The 5186-nt window shown below is 45.5% G+C and overlaps 1 pseudogene; it reads left to right on the top strand.

The window, feature by feature from the left end:
- The window catches only part of LOC107696321 (uncharacterized), a 24222-nt pseudogene that overhangs the window by 9001 nt on the left and 10035 nt on the right, over window positions 1-5186 (top strand).

Below are 5186 nucleotides of genomic sequence, written 5' to 3'. Positions count from 1 at the left end.
GGCAGCAGAGGGAGCGTGACGGTCAATACTCGGGCGAGGGCTCCCTCTGCTGGCCTGGCATTACAGAACCCCCCCCTCTAGGAGCGACTCCTGGCGCTCGACGAGGACGTCCCCGTGGTCGTGGAGCTGGTCGGTCGGGTCTGGCTCTGTGGAATTCCTCGATGAGTGATGGATCCAGAATGTCAGGTGCATTGACCCAAGATCTCTCCTCAGGCCCGTAGCCCTCCCAATCCACCAGATATTGGAGCTGACCCCCTCTACGCCTAGAGTCAGGCAACATATTGACCTTATAGGCAAGCGATCCGTCGATTTTCAACGTTGGCGGTGGCTCTTGATGCTCAGCGTTGGGGTCAGCATCCGGGTGGAAGGGTTTGAGGAGAGATACATGAAAAGGAGAGATACGATAAGTGGCAGGAAGCTAGTCCAGCAACATATTGACCTTATAAGCAGGCGATCTGTCGATTTCCAAAGGTGGCGGTGGCTCTTGATGCTCGGCGTTGGGGTCAGCGTCCGGGTGGAAGGGTTTAAGGAGAGACACATGAAAAGAAGGAGAAATACGATAAGTGGCAGGAAGCTCAAGTTGGTAAGTGACTTCATTGATTTGTCTAATGATCTTGAAAGGGCCAACATACCTGGGACTGAGCTTCCTGCTAGGTAGCCGTAACTTGAGGTCCCTCGTGGAGAGCCAGACCCGTTGTCCTGGTTGGTAGGGAGGGTGCGGACAGCGTCGTTGGTTGGCCTGGAAACCTTGTGTCCTGACAGCCCTTTGTAGATGGATGTGAGCACTGTCCCACACCGTCTCACTATGCCTGATCCAGTCGTCCACTGCAGTTTGGATGGTTTACCTTTGAGGAGAGAAGTCAGCGGGGAGGCAATGGAGCTGTAGCTGCGGATGAAGCGTCTGTAAAAGTTAACAAAGCCCAAGAACCTCTGCAGTTCCTTGATGGTAGTTGGTTGTGGCCATTCGCTGACTGCCTTGACTTTGGATTCATCCATTTCTACCCCTTGATGGCTGATGTTGTACCCCAGAAATGTTGTTTGTGAAACATGGAACTCACTTCTCTGCCTTGAAAAAGAGTTGATTCTCAAGGAGACGTGAAAGAACCATCTTGACAAGTTGGATGTGCTCTGTTTCTGACTTGGAATAGATTAAGATGTCGTCGATATAAGCTATCACATATTGGTTTAACAGATCACGAAGTATCTCATTAATGAATGACTGGAACACAGCTGGAGCATTGGCTAGCCCATACAGCATAACGAGGTACTCGTAGTGCCCCCTAGTGGTGAGAAAGGCTGTTTTCCACTCATCCCCTTCGTGGATCCGGATCAGGTTGTATGCACTTCTTAAATCCAATTTAGTGAAATTGTTTGCCTCTCGGAGCTGCTCAAGGGCTGCTGGAACCAAAGGGAGTGGGTAGCAGAACTTGACTGTTACGTTATTCAAACCTCTGTAGTCGATACAAGGACGAAGTCCGCCGTCCTTCTCTACAAAGAAGAAACCTGCAGCGGCTGGAGATGTAGAAGGGCGGATAAATCCATTGTTTAAGGCTTCTTCAATGTAACTCTCCATAGCTTGGGTTTCGTTATGGGTTAGCGGGTACACTTTACTTTTGGGTGGCATGGCATTGGAAAGGAGCTCGATAGCACAATCCCAGGGACGGTGAGGTGGTAATTGGGTGGCCTTCACCTTGCTAAATACCTCAGCATAGTCGTTGTAACAGTCTGGGACTTTAGTGGTTTGTTCGGTGACAAGGCTTTCAACACTGGTAGACAGGCACTGAGGTGAAATATCAGAGTGCATACAATGGGTTAAGCAGAAATTTGACCAGCAGGTTAACTCACCATGATTCCAGTAAATAACTGGGTCGTGAACTGATAGCCAAGGAAAACCTAGGGTGATTTCATTTCTTGGAGAGTCGATTACATAAAATGAGAGCCTCTTGATGGAACAGGCCGACTTGGAGTTGAATAGGGTGAATTTATTCCATTCAATGGGTGAGTTATCAACTGCTCGGATCTTGATAGGCGGTTTACAAGATTGAGTGGGAATGTTGTATTTGATGACGATATCTTTGTGAATGAGGTTTAAGGCAGCTCCAGAGTCGATCAGCGCCGTTAACAAAATTGAGTTCTCATCAGAAGCTAGTTGAACAGGAATGGCGAGTGTTTTAAATGGCAGGAGAAAGAACTGATCAATATTTACCCAGGGTGTGGAATTGGAGAATGTCCGAGTCTTGTGTGGGCACTTCAACATATGATGCTCGACCTCTCCACAATAGAAACACAAGTTGTGCTGTCGTCGAACTCTCTCCTCCTCAGACAGCCTTGAGAGACCCAGTCGCATAGGTTCCTGATTGGAGACCAGGGGAACTGAGTGTGACTGGGAAAAAGTTGATGTGCTTGACAATGACCCATGAGCAGGCTTTCTCTTAGGAGCATTTTTCATCAAGTTATCAATCCTTATGGCTGAATTCACGAACTCAGAGAAAGTTGAAGTCTCACCCTTGCAGGCCAGTTCTGCTTGAAGTTCCTGAGTTAGGCTTCGCTGGAAAACTGCTTTCAGCGAAACATCACTCCATCACTCTGTGCTGCCAGTGTTCTGAACTCCACTGCGTAATCTGCTGCCGAACGATTTCCTTGGGACATAAGTAGTAATTGCGTCAAAATATCCCTGCCCCCAGCGGTATATTCAAACACATCACGTAGCTGTTGTTTAAAGTATTCATAAGAGGTACGAATGAGTGAATCCGACTCCCAAACAGCAGCAGCCCAGGTAATCGCTCTTCCCGTGAGGAGTGTCGTCAAAAAAGCACATTTCTGGTTATCAGAAGCAAACTTGTCTTTCTGGTGGTCAAAATAAATCTCTACTTGTCGGAAAAAACCTCTACATATCAGGCATGGCAAGGCTTACCGTTTGTGGCGTGGGTGGAGGAAGTGAACGAATATAATGTGTCAAGTATTCGCTGGTGGACTGCAAGCTCTCGATTTGTTTTTGGTAGCCCTTGAGTACCTCGCTTTGATAGGCGAACGCCGCTTGCAGCTCCGTAACTTCTGCTGATTTCATAGGAGGTAAAGTATTCTGTAACGATGAGGCTAAAGCCGAGTGAGAATCCATGTGCAGAAGTTTATTTGAAGGGCAATCCAGAATCAACGTCAGAAAACGACGGCAGTTGTCAAAACACAGTCAAACAGACCAATCGGCAGCCAAAACAAAGGGAAAATCCAATAATCAGTAATAGAAGGAAACAGGCAAGAAGTCATACACAAAATCAACAGGCAATGGCAATAGAACGCTTGGTAAGGCAGTGAGACTGGCAATACTTCACAGAGAGTGTTTGGGCAAGCCATGCTTTATGGCTGCCAAACAGGAAGTCACCAACGAGGCAGCAGAGGGAGCGTGACAGTCAATACTCGGGCGAGGGCTCCCTCTGCTGGCCTGGCAACAAACTTACACACTGTAACGAGGAGGCTGAAGCCGAGTGAGAATCCATATGCAGAAGTTTATTTAGAGGGCAATCCAGAATCAGTGTCAGAAAAAGGCAGTAGTCTAAACACAGTCAATCAGTCCAATCGGCAGCCAAAACAGAGGGAAAATCCAATAATCAGAAGTAGATTCAAACAGGCAAGAAGTCATACACAATATCAACAGGCAATGGTAATAGAATGCTCGGTAAGGCAGTGAGACTGGCAATACTTCGCAGAGAGTGTTTGGGCAAGCCATGCTTTATGGCTGCCAAACAGGAAGTCACCAACGAGGCAGCAGAGGGAGCGTGACAGTCAATACTCGGGCGAGGGCTCCCTCTGTTGGCCTGGCATTAAACATACAATTTTTTTAATCACTTTTCATTAGTACATAGTACATTAGTACACACAATTACACATGTCTGTGTTGGCCAATATGACATACATAAGACATATTTATAAAAAAAAAAAAAAAACTTATTTTTTTGTAAATATTTTATGATTTGTGTGCATCCCTCAGTTTGACTTACCACCCGTCACACTAACTTGTTTTAGCTGTAAATAATGTACTGTTGCTATAAATGGCTTCACATTTAGCAGAAGTGACATAATTTAAGCCTTGTAGCCACCAAGAACAAAAGTAGGCTAGTACTGACATTCTTTTACATTGTTTATATGTTGCTTTTTCATGTTAGGCAGGGTTCGTCAAGCTTAAACCAACCACCCCGTCACACAAAATAGATAGGGAAAAAAATTTTTATTGCATTTTTTGCATTATTGATGCAAAGAAAATTATATTTCAGATTTAATGCATGTTTGCTGGGTGTGGAACCATTTTGGGATGAAATTTACCACCCCGTAACATGTTTTATTGTGACGCAGTGGTAAGGGATGTAATGGAGTGGTTCTGCTTCCTGTTTGAATGTGTGAAATCAAGGATTCTAATAGGCTAATCAATTTATTTTTCTGTTAACTTAACCCTGTTTGGTTCATTCACTCACTTACTATATCACTCTTACACGTATTACTCACTATCTCTTTCAGTCACTCATCACTCACTCACTATCTGTGTTTAATGAATTACATTTTATAACATTTGAAGACAGATCTGTCTCCATCATGGCTACATTAAGCACTGCTGAGAGACAACAGCGATGCTGTGCATGTTGGGATGCTGATCCTGAGAGGAGGAAAACATATCTAGAGCAGGGGTGTCAAACTCAGTTCCTGGAGGGCCGCAGCCCTGCAGAGATTAGTTCCAACACTGCTCCAACGCACAAACCATGTAGTTTTCAAATAAGCCCGAAGAACTTTAATTAGGGTTGAATCTAAACTGTGCAGGGCTGTGGCACTCCAGGAACTAGTTTGACACCCCTGAGTGAATGTCAGAGATGGAGATGGGATGTAGAGCAAGGAAAAAAGAAGAAGATTAGTGATCTAAGTGCACAACAAGAAGAGAACAGAGAAAGCAGAGGCTAGGAAGCACAGACTGTCCTGTCTAATAGTCAAAGTAGTTAGGATCTTTACGGTCAGATAGTGTACACTCCCTCTTCGAACTGTTGCCCTTTGGTCGGCGCTACAGAGCACTGAGCACCAAAACAGACAGGCACAAGAACAGTTTTCCCCCAGCCCATATCCCACCTGAAGATCGAGAGCCATCCGTGAGGGCCTGTCGCGCTATTTTCAGTTTTGTGTTTATTTTATTATTAAAGTTTTGTTTA

The sequence above is a fragment of the Sinocyclocheilus anshuiensis genome, unplaced genomic scaffold, assembly GCF_001515605.1.
Source record: "Sinocyclocheilus anshuiensis isolate Anshui unplaced genomic scaffold, SAMN03320099.WGS_v1.1 scaffold62, whole genome shotgun sequence".
NCBI lineage: Eukaryota > Metazoa > Chordata > Actinopteri > Cypriniformes > Cyprinidae > Sinocyclocheilus > Sinocyclocheilus anshuiensis.
This window is presented reverse-complemented; position numbering and strand designations above follow the sequence as displayed.